Here is a 12,373-nt window from a genome sequence, read left to right as displayed (position 1 = left end):
TCAGCTTTACAAATTGAAACAGACAAGAAAATCGTGGCCCTCTGTAACATCCTGCACAGAATATAAAGCCCAGGATCTTATCGCATTAAAAAAAAAGAAAACAATCAACCTATCTCCTCTACCACTGCACTTTCCCACCATGTAATTATTCAGGACTTTCCATCTGTCCTTCTTCTCTCGTGATCTGGATGGCTTCAAGAATTTCTGCCAGCTTTGAGGGAAGTTTTCCAAATAAACTTAAACAACAACATCATGTTTTGTACCATTACAGTTGGATTTACATTTCTCAAACATTAAAAACAAAAACAGCTATTTAAATGTATTCTATAATTGGAATTAAGCTAGGAAAAGAAATTAAGAAACAAAAGAATTTTTGAATGATAGGATCCATGGTATCATCAACAAAGGAGATGATACACAGTTACTATATTGTTCCAATTATATGATAATTCCATATACTGACATTAAATAAAGGTTCACAAAATAGTAAAATCCTGGCTTTTCATTGTATTTACATAACAGAATGTCACATGTAAGTTATATACCACCAATGAAGCAATTTTCTATATAATATTGAAACCAAAAGAATACAAATATTTTCCTTTATGGTGAGTACATATTATGTTCTGTTTAGGGAATATCTGCCTACTTTAAAGTCATGAGGCTATTTTTCTCATCTTCAAAATATTTTGATGTTTTTTCCTCTCACCTTTAGGTCTACAATACATCTTAAGTTGATTTTTCCATGATATACGATAGGAAACAAGTTTCTTCATTTTCCATATAAATACCCAAAAGACCCAGAATGATGCATGAATCACCTCTATACTGCAGTGCCATTTTTATCATAAAAACATGTGAATCTGTTTCTGGACACCATAGGTATTCCACTAATCTAATGGTCTCTCCTTATACCAATGCAACTTTGACTATTGCTTCATAAATATCAAGTAGTGTAAACCTACCAACTTTGTTCTTCCAAACTGTCTTGCGGACTTCCCTGGTGGCATAGTGGTTAAGAATCTGCCTTCCAATGCAGGGGACATGGGTTCAATCCCTGGTCCAGGAAGATCGCACATGTGTGGAGCAACTAAGCCCGTGTGCCACAATTACTGAGCCTATGCTGTAGAGCCCATGAGCCACAACTACTGGGCCTGCATGCTGCAATTACTGAGCCTGTGTGTTGCAAGTACTGGAGCCCATGCTCTGCAACAAGAGCAACTAGAGAAAGCCCACGTGCAGCAATGAAAACCCAACGCAGCCAAAAAAACCAAAAAAAAAAAACTGTTTTGGCTCTTCTTGGGCCTCTGTATTGATAACCATATACGTTTTGGAGTCAGATTCATGACCTTGAGGTTAACAGGATAAAAAAGCACTAATCATAAAAGCATAGATAGGGGGCTCATATTAAAACTACTCCAACAAATGAGTAAGAAAAGCACACTTAACACAAAAGAAAAATGGGCTTAAGACCTGGTCATGCACTTCAGAGGATGCTGAAATAGATTAAAATATATATAAAAGTATTCAAATTCATTAGCTGTCAGTAAAATGAAAACAAAAACCACATGAGTTACCAATGCATATTCAACAGAATGGCTAAAATGAACACTATCAATGCCAAGTTTTCATACAAAGCACTACAACTGGAAGCCTTATGAACTGCTGGTAGAAAGGGAACTGGTATAACCACTTTAGAAAACTACTTGGTAATATCAAGCAAAGCATAAGTTATGACGTTGCAAGTCCACTACTAGGTACATATACCAAACAGAAATGGACACCAAAAAATGTACACACATGTATAAAAATGTTCATACCAGCACTGCTCACTATAGCCCCAAACAGCAAATTATCCAAATGTCCATCAACAACACATAACATTGCCCTGTCCAACATTCTCTAACCACCTTCCCTAGTATTTTTCACACATCACCTGTTACCATACTATATATTTTACTTATTTGTTTCTCTCTCTCTGCTAGAAAGTCAGCTCAATCAGTGCAAACTTTGTCTCCTTAGATCCGAGTGTCTCAACCTTAGCCTTACTGGCATTATAGGCTGAAAAGTTCTTTGTTGTCAGGAGCTGATCTGTACATTATAGGATGTTGAGCAGCATCTCTGACTCTACCATAACACTAGCACCTCCAGGTCCCTAGATGTGACATGCAAAAATGTCCCCAGGCACTGCCAAGTGTCTCCTGGGGCTCAAAACCACCCTCTCATCTCCCTCTCAGCTAAAAGCCGCTGCCTTGGATGACTACTGAATTCCCATACACTATAAGAGCAGCTGAAGTATAGTAGGTACCCATAAACAATATAGCTACCCATAAATATTTCTTGAAATATAAAATTCTTTCTTAGAACAAAAGGGGGAAAACATTAAAGCATTTTTTGAGATAGCAGCATAGGTAATCTATAGCAAACATTTTAAAATCATACACACAGGTATGATTTACCCAGCAGCAAACAAGGATTTCTTTCATCTCCCAGCGGTGTGTTGCAATTAATTTACTATCAATTAATTAACATACTCTTTGACTATAACATATTTAAGGCTTAGTTAAAGCAAATTACCTTTCTCAATTCCCTATACTTTGATTCAAGAAATTCATCAAGTAACACAACTAGTGAGATTTAGCAAGATTTTTATTCTGGCTAAATACCATACAGCTACATCACCAAAATACTTCCCCCACAAAACTGTGCAATAATACTTGATTTGGAAACTGACATGGTTCTTCATAATGAATTACCTAATTTTCATCATCAATTTTGTCTTTGGGATAGGCACAACAAAACAGTGATCTCTTCTCAAGGCGTATTCACTGTCCACGTGCCCTGTTCCACCAGAAGTAGAGTAAGCATGCCTGTACGGAATTCCACAAAGTCAGAATCTATGCAGATGTTCTTTCCCTTTTGGTTTTCCTTTAATTTGCAAATCTTGTAATCTAAGCCTGAAGCTGACTGAATCAACATTTAAACCAGCATAGCAATATCAGCCAAAAACTCAATCTGTTTTGTATTTATATGTCAAGACTGCATCCTTTTGGTGGTTGAAAAAACTGTTGTTTTCAAATGATTACACAGAAAACTGCAACCCCTTTAGTTGTTTTGTGAACTGGTTCTAGACCGAAAACATTTCTTTTAAGGGCCTTTAGTTTAAGATACAGAGCAGAAGAAAACACAACTTTGAATTCAAGACTCCCACCTTTTGTTTTTAACTATACAATACTAAAGTCACATTAAACTACATGACAACAAAGTATCTCCCCTCAAAAAAGATCTCAGTGATACTCAGAGAGACTTATTGCCTAGAAATGTGCTTCTGCTGAGCGCTGGGAGGGGCAGCAGGGGTGCATTATAAAGGGGCAGGAGAAAACTACTGTGGGTGGTGGACATGCTCATTATCTTGATTGGAACGATGGTTTCATGGCTGTGCACATACGTCAAGATTTATCATACTGTACCCTTTAAATATGTGCCCTTTGTCCTGTTTCAATTATATCTCAATAAAGATATAAATAGATACATATAACATGGACTTTCTTGGGGAATATAAACAAATTACCATTTTCCAATGAAAGTAAAGAGCTCCAATTCATCAGAGACACTATTTAGATACAGTACTGGGCTAGGATATGAAGCCTGACAAACTTGTAGCACAAACACTGGATAAATTGGGCACAGCCACACTCTTCCAACAGTCACACAGGCAACACTTTGGATTTATGTATGCATTTATGCATAAAAATATATAAACATATTATGCATATATTTCTTTATAAATATATAAAAAGAAATTCCTAGTAAAGACTGTTTCCTGGGTGCCCTTCATATCTTTCTGACCAAATAATATGAGGTGCACCTAATATGGGCCTGACATTGTACTAAATACCTGAAAATATTGCCTTATTTAATCTTCACAAGCAGCTAGCACCAGAGTTGTATATGAGCACCACATTACACATAAGTGAGCCTGAGAACTGTTCAATAATTTCACTCTAGTAATTCATATCTAGGTCTGTGTGACCCCCCACATCTCTCTCTCCATTATTCTACACTTCTATCCATGGATTCAGGAGTACCAGTGAATATTACATGGTACCTATCTTAGGCTAAATGCAGACAGAAAGAAAATTTGAGAACCCAAAATGAAAACCAGATCCCTTAAACATAAATATCACTGGAGGTAGAGTTCCTTTTAGATGAACACTACAAAAGCTGCCACTGAAGGCTCACCATCATCCAGAATATCATGTCAAAATTTATTTTTAATAAAGGCTTCTTTCTTCAACACTACATTATACACTACTATTCTCTGGCAATCTTTGCTTTGTCAGATTTTTCAAAACTCCTGGCTAATAGCAAAGGACTGATTAATCTATAGATCTGTACATGTAATAAGAAACCATGATAGTTTTCCACACAGACATAGGCAGAAAGAGTGCAAATGTATACCTGTAGCCCAAAGCAAGGTGACAGCAACGCAGTCCAATAGAAAGACAAAATGAGCTACACATGTAATTTTTAATTTTCTAGTAGCCATATTAAAAAGAAACATGTGAAATTAATTTTAATATATTTAACATAATAAATCCACAATATCAGCATTCCACTGGCACCAACCAATGGAATGGTTGCTCAATAGCCCAATGTGCTTAAACAGTATATGAAGAGAATTTCCAGCCAGCTAATAACTTAGGTGTATATACCCTAAAGAAAACTGATAATATATAACACATATGTAACACACATATAAACATAACATAACACATCCCAAGAAAAGAGATATCCTCATTCTCCCAAGTCATTATAATGATGAGATTTCAATACTTACTTTTTTAAAATAAATTTATTTATTTATTTATATTATTTTTTTTTTTTTTTAATTGGCTGTGTTGGGTCTTTGTTGTTGCACACGGGCTTTCGCCAGTTGCGGCGAGCAGGGGCCAGTCTTCACTGCAGTGCACAGGCTCCTCCCTGTGGTGGCCTCTCTTGTTGTGAAGCACGGGCTCTAGGCACATGGGCTTCAGCAGTTGCAGCACATGGGCTCAATAATTGTGGCTCATGGGCTCCACAGCACAGGTTCAACAGCCATGGCGCACGGGCCTAGCTGCTCCGCGGCATGTGGTATCCTCCTGGGGCAGGAATCAAACCCATCTCCCCTGCATTGGTGGGCGGATTCTTAACCACCGTGCCACCTAGGAAGTCCCAATACTTACTTTCTGAATAAAGGTTCAAAAACTAATGTGGATTCATTCCGTAAGAACCTCTACTAAGGACTTCCCTGGTGGTCCAGCAGTTAAGAATCTGCCTTCCAAAGCAGGGACACGGGTTCAATCCCTGGTCAGGCAACTAAGATCCCATATGCTGTATGGCAACTAAGCCCACGTACTGCAACTAGTAAGCCCACACGCTCTAGAGCCCACATGCCACAACTAGAGATAAGCCAGTGTGCCACAACTAGAGAGGGGCCTGCATGCTGCATTGAAAGATCCCACGTGCTGCAACGAAGACCCAACGCAGCCAAAAATAAATAAATAAATAAATATTTATATTTATTTTAAAAAAAGAACCTCTATTAATAAAATCAGGTAGAACCATATGACAAGAATTAGATGTAGCTCTTGGAAAACACATCTCTTTGCAATGTGGCCACAGGAAACACATGCAGTAGTTAAATGACAGGAGAGATGTTCCAATTTAATAAAATCTGTGGCTAATTTTTGTTCTCAACAAGTTTTGAATCAGGCACTATAGGAAACAAACCTTTCACAGTGCTTTCTTCTTCTCTGATTAGCAGCACTATCTGACACAAAATCTTCAAAAGCTGAACAAGAAATTCTTAGATATGGTGGCAGCACATGGCTTATTTTAAGCTTTAAGTTCTTTCCATTTATGACTAATATTTTAAAATATGGATATTAATGGAATACGTATCAAATGGGATAATGTACATAATAAGGTATCACCGATATTCACTGTTAAATAAAAACATGCCATAATATATTAATAAGAGGTAAAAACAAGCAACACGCAGATAAGAACAACACAACCCAAACATCTTTACAAATGTGTCGGTGCATGTATACAAGGCCACCTAACTCTGAATCTCCAAAAGTCTTTGAAAAACACCACCTATCAACAAAGAAAGCAAATGAAATCACCCTGAAATCACACTACAGCGTAACTATGAGAGGGATGAGAGCGAAAAGCCAAGAACTTTAAAGAACATTTATCTGGGGGTGGGGGTGGTTGTGCCACGGGGATCATGATTCAAAATGGGCAGAGCCCCCTCTGCTGGCTGGGAGCAAGGCAGGGATTCCTTGGAAAACAAGGAGAGAACGCAATAGTGGTGGCGCATAGATAAAATCACCTGGGATTTACTCCCAGAAGCAAGGGGGTCTCACCCTGAGTAGGGAAATGCTACAAACAGGTCTGAGATCAGCTGGCTCAAAGCCTTGGCTACTAATGAAGCAAAAGCAGGGGGATGAGAGTGTGTGCAGCACCAGAGATGCTCGTCAGAGGGAAAGCATCTGAGAGGAATCACATCACATGTGGGATGTATCTATGGGAACTTAGCAGTGAAGGAAAAATAGAAGAAATCAGCTGAAAGTAAGGGCCTTACAAGAAAACCACAGGAAGGATGGAAGCCGTTGCGCCAAGGCACCATTTATTAAAGAAACCCTATGCTTCACTATACCTACGGAAAAAGACACACTCTCACTAGGAAGCCAGGTAAAGACCCAAATCCCTCCAACCACAACCCTTAACCTCTATAAAAATGACTATTCATGCTGCCCCAGAAAAGTCATACTGAGTTCACCATTGAGGGGGAAAAAAAGTAATAACAACATTCACACAAAACTACCAGAAGAAAAACCAGAATTTCACCTTAAATATTTCCCCCAAGTCCCACAAAATAGAAAACTATAACCCACATACGCAGGCCTCACTTAGTGACTTTAATTTGTTCCTGAAAGCTACGCCACTAAATGAAAAGGCATTAAGCGGAAAATCATTTCCATTATTTTTAATGGGAAAAATTGGAATGGGTTCTATCTCAACCCATATCTTCACACAGAGAGAAAAATATATTAATTGAATGTGTGAGTTTACATGAGAAACATTAATTTGAAAATATAGGTTATATTTCAACTAAAAAATAATGAAAGTTTATCACACTAGTCAAAGTAGAAAGACTTTATTATAAGTGGTTGTTGATAAAGAAGGGTATCAGAGGGTCTTTACTTGAAAGACGAATCTACTTTCAGGCAATCTCATTTCAGATGGACTTTCAATATCAGAATCAGACATGCTTGATGGGAAGTATCTTTTCCTTGACACTATGACTCTAAAGTTTTTAAAAGACAATCTGACCTAGCTGTAAAAGAAGGATCTTTTGTGCGAAAAAAAAAAGTACAAGGTGGAAGACTGATAGCTGCCTCATAGTTTGATAGTATTAATCCACCACTGGTTTCACTCCCCATTTAATGTATTACATACATTTATTTTTAACTTTCTCAAAAATCATGACTCCTTCTCACAACACAATGCAATTTCCTAGAATACACAACCAGTTCAGTAGAGTGAGCTAACTCTAAAGAAAACATACTTTTTAAATTCTATGTCCATTTTCAATCCTTTTTATGAGACCGTCTTTTGCTTAGTTATTAAAGCATTTTTCCTTTGCTTCCCTTTACCTGCACCATCTCCTCACCAATTTTTCAACCTTTTGGTGACTCATGAATCTGTTGCCCTCAAAACACACATTAAAAGTTGTCGCAGGGAAAAACTGATTGGGACAAAATAAAAACTAAAATCAAGAATGCTCCAAAAAGGACTTCCCTGGCAGTCCAGTGGTTAAGACTCCACACTTTCACCACGGAGGGGCACGGGTTCAATCCCTGGTCGGAGAACTGGGATCCTGCATGACGTGTGGTATGGTACGGCCAAAAAGAAAAAAAATGCTCCAAAACACATGGAAAGTAGCGACTATAAACAACAGACTACAGACATTAAGGTGCTACTACATCATCCTTCTCACTGGGTATACAAAGGAACAGACAATATTGTTCATGCACCTACTGCTGTACGCCAAACCACTAGAAATCATACTGGCTTAGGATAATAACCACTTTATTTCTCATGAAAGAAGATCTGATTGAATTAAGGATTGAGAGTAACAAAAAATGGGGGACATGGCCGTAATGAGAATCCATTACATATTTATTAAAATGGCTAAAATTTAAAAGGCTGACAAAGTCAAGTGCTGGTGAGGAAGGAGAGGAGTTAGAAACCTCATACACTGATGGCAGGAATGTAAAATGGGACGACCGCTTTGGAAAACATACCCCTAACATGTGATTCAGTCATTCACCTTGTAGGTATCTGACCAAGAGAAAAGAAAGCATGTGCCTAGACAAAGACTTGAACATTAGGTTCAAAGCAGCATTAGCTGTAGAAGCCAAAACCTAGAAACAACCAAAATACCCATCAACGGATCACCAAATTGTGATACACTGATACAGTATGATATTAGTCAACAATAAAGACAGATGAGACATACAACCACATGGATGAATCTCAAAATAAATGTTTCGTAACAGAAGCCAGACTAAAAAAAGTACAAACTATATGATTCCACCTACATAAAACTCTACAAAATGCAAATTAATCTTTAGTAACAGAAACCAGCTCAGTAGTTACTTGAAGAAAAGGAGCTGAGAGGGAAGAATTATAAGGGGACACGAGGAATCTTTAGGGGTGACAGTTACGTTCATTATCTTGTTTGTGGTGATGGCTTCATAGGTGTATACGTATGTCAAACATTTAAAATTGTACACTTTAAGAATATACAGTTTAGTTTGTTGAATTTCCTGTTGTAAGAATCACAAAACACAAATCTATTACACAGGGAAAATAGGAGATGAAAGTGGATTCCTCTTCAAGGCAGACACTGGTTTAAAATGGGTTCTTCAGCAGCTGTGGCAAGTTTAGGAGATAATATACTGTGCTCAAAATTGTAAACAAAATGTAGGAAAACATAAAATAAATGAATATATAGTTTATTGCATGTCAATTATACTTCATAAAGCTGTTAAAAGTGTGAACACACACAAACACATCAGAGTCTGCTAAAATTTATGATTCTAAATGAGGAGTGATGTCAGTAGTATTAATAAGGAAGTGGTATTGAAGAGAAAAGTTAGAAAATTACACTCAGCTAAAAATAACTCCATGCTTGTTTTGCTTTTGTGAAATATGCTTGCTGTGCCAAGAAAAACAGAAAAACAGGATGACCTAACAATCCAATGTAACTTTAAGATGTTTTGCTAAAAAATGGAATATTCTGCGCCTGCTCTTGTAAGTTTCTGTTTGGAAACTTCCATGCTCCATAAACATGTGCACTATAAAAGTAAAGCTCACCCTGAGGTCGGGGCCCAGAACTTTGGAGCGTTAGCTCGTCTGGGTTAGCTCGCCACCAGCTTAATAAACCTGAGTTCTCCCACCCTCTGAGTGTGGTGCTTGGTTTCTTGACGGACCGATTTCTGCAACAGTACTAGTAAAATTGACAGCATTTAGCCTTTCATGCTACAACACAGCATGCAAAGTGTATTTTGAACACAGAGTTCACCAGCTCAGCTGAATACAGAAAACCAGGAGGAACCAGGTTCATCATGGCTCAGTTGGACCATGTGCTTAGATGACAAGAAATGTTATAGCTTATTTCCACTTGGTCTTTGTCTATTTTGTTCTTTCCTCTCTAACTTAACAGTCTCGACTCTTTCTTATACCCCTATTCCATCAAGGCTCCTTCACCTCCTTTTAAAGGTAAAATTCCATATTTACTAGTGATTTTTTTAGTTAGTATTAACATTTCTTTTTAAATTTTCATCAGGATTATTGCTCTGATTACAACATTGCATACATTTCCTCCACACCTGTCTTCCCCATAACCTCAGTTTTAGTGTGAAATTTTGCAGAATATAAGTGTGCTGCCTCTCTAGATACACTGCATTCACTGCACCCAGCTCTTTGCCTTGGAGGCTGGCGCACATGAAACGACATGCATCCATGTGCTCCCTGAACCTTCAGAACCCAGCCTTTAGCTTCTGGCTAGGGTCAGCCTGAGAGAGCCATCTGGGGAAACGCGAGTAAGAGGGGACAGCCCTGCCTGCTCGGCTGTCAGGTTATTTCAGATGGACTGATCTCTGCACCAGAGGCCACAGCTCCTGTCTGGTTACCGTCTTGACAGGGCTCTCACTGGAGGTTCTGCTAATGGCTCTCACCTCTTGCTTAGAAATGGTAAAGGGTCGCAGCTCCTATCCACTTTATTTAAACTCTTCTCACATTGCCCAATTTGAGTATGTCTTCTATTTCTAGCCAGGACCCTAACAGTACAGGTTTTTAGGAATACAAATATCATGTAATAGCAAGAAAGGCAGTTCTTCAAAAAATTAAACCAGGATCTCTTTGGTTTGGTCACCTACATATAACCATTATGATAGGTTATTTGAAAACTGTACCAATTTCAGCTCACAAAGAAATATACAATAATGCCTATAAAAATGATCTTACAACACACCATCAGTGGTGTCCATAGTTCAGATACTATATTTTAAGATACACAAAAAAACAACTTTTCCCTGTTATAGTAATGTCATCTTATTTCCTTAAGGTTTTATCACATCCCTAATCAGATAAACAGGGCATGCTCCATGCTAACCATGACTTTAGGCTAAAAGAGCCACAGGCCCACAGAGCCATGACCTGAAGACCACAGCTTCCGCGGACAATGCCCCTGGACATTCCCCACCCTGGAAGAATCAAGCAAGTTGGAAGGAGAAAGGGTGGAGTGTAATGGGAGCAGCTCCAGGCATGAATGCCACAGATGCCCACTGTTATGGCTTAATATTTACCAGCTTCTCAAACACCAACACCTTTCGCGTTATTAGAAGCCCTTGGCTAAGCTCTAGAGCTCTGAAATAGCTGTTATTACCTGTTTTGCAGATGAACTTCATTCTAAGTTGCAAACCTCCATCTTTCCTAAGTATATTTATACCAGTTTCTGTTCCCCTGCTATAGCTTTATAACCTACTTTGGAAGTCCTTAGTCTTCTACATGTACTGCCGGACTTTCTTACTCCTTTAGAACCAGCATATGCTGTGCCTTCCTCATGAGGCCATCTCCCATGAATCTACACACACTGGTCTGTACCTTATTTGAATTCCTACATCAATATCTCATAATCATTTTCTGTGTGCCATGTTTTTGTTTTCAGCAACATCCTTAAGTCTTTGGGACAATGAATCAGGTTTTCATGCTTTGTATCCTTATGCCACACCTGGCAGAGTGATGAGTACACAGTAAATTTTTACCAACTTCAACCCAAAAATTTACACTGGAAGAAAATTGCCTTGCAATGCATGTCGCAATTTCCCCAGAAAGCAACGATTAAGACTCCAAGATCTAATCATGTTATACCATTAGCACATTCTTCCCTTCTGCACTGCATCCATGACCTAGAGTGCACACTAACAGCTGAAAGCACAAGGCAAGGACTACTGACTGCCAAACCTAATATTCGTTTTGATCCTCTACTGTACTAACAAAACCATAATCATATCCCTGATGTCCCTGTAGCTAGGAGTTCAAGTTGAGAAGATGCACTAACTGAAAAGACAGTAGCCTTCTTGAGATCATTAGGGGAGGGGGTCATATTCTAAAAGATGTCAAAACTAGAAATCGAAAGAACCTAGGTCATTAATGACACATCACAGAAACATTTCACTAGCCCTGGACTGCCTACCCAATTACTTTCAATTACATGGTTTGTATAGGCCACTGTGATTTTACCAGCAGTTGAGCATAATTCCTAACTGGAATTATATACTGAAAATGTCACTACAAACCTGATAACTAAATCACTGTAAGCCATTAAGAAACACATTATTCTCATTTAATACATAGAGAGAGTAGGGGAAATTTTGACTTCACGAGTAATAACAATTAATCGTCTTAGTTCATAGTCCTCTCATTGTCACAAATGCAACTGGCGTGGAATTAAGAGTATGCCTGCTTGGGTTTGAATCCACAGCTCCATTGTGTGAATTCAGTGCCTGAGTTCTCCTAAACTGCAAAACAGAAATAAGAACAGTATCCATTTCATAGTATTGCTGAAAGAAATAAAAGAGAAAATTCGTGTAATGCCTTTAGAACAGCGTCAGGCACAAGCTATAACAATGATAAATGTCAATGATGGTTGATGATGAGGACGACCTAGTAGTAACTTCTAATCCACTCTACAAGGCCACTGTAAACACTAAAAAACATGCAAACTGAAACACATTTTTCTTAATTATGCTAA

At 38.3% G+C, this 12,373-nt stretch overlaps 1 protein-coding gene across 9 annotated transcripts in view; it reads right to left on the bottom strand.

Moving 5' to 3' along the window:
* The window catches only part of BCAS3 (BCAS3 microtubule associated cell migration factor), a 546,169-nt gene that overhangs the window by 440,025 nt on the left and 93,771 nt on the right, over window positions 1-12,373 (bottom strand). The gene's annotated exons all lie outside the window — the stretch shown is intronic.

The sequence above is a fragment of the Hippopotamus amphibius genome, chromosome 17, assembly GCF_030028045.1.
Source record: "Hippopotamus amphibius kiboko isolate mHipAmp2 chromosome 17, mHipAmp2.hap2, whole genome shotgun sequence".
Lineage (NCBI taxonomy): Eukaryota > Metazoa > Chordata > Mammalia > Artiodactyla > Hippopotamidae > Hippopotamus > Hippopotamus amphibius.
The sequence above is the reverse complement of the archived record's forward strand: the minus strand, read 5'-3'. Positions and strand labels throughout refer to the sequence as shown.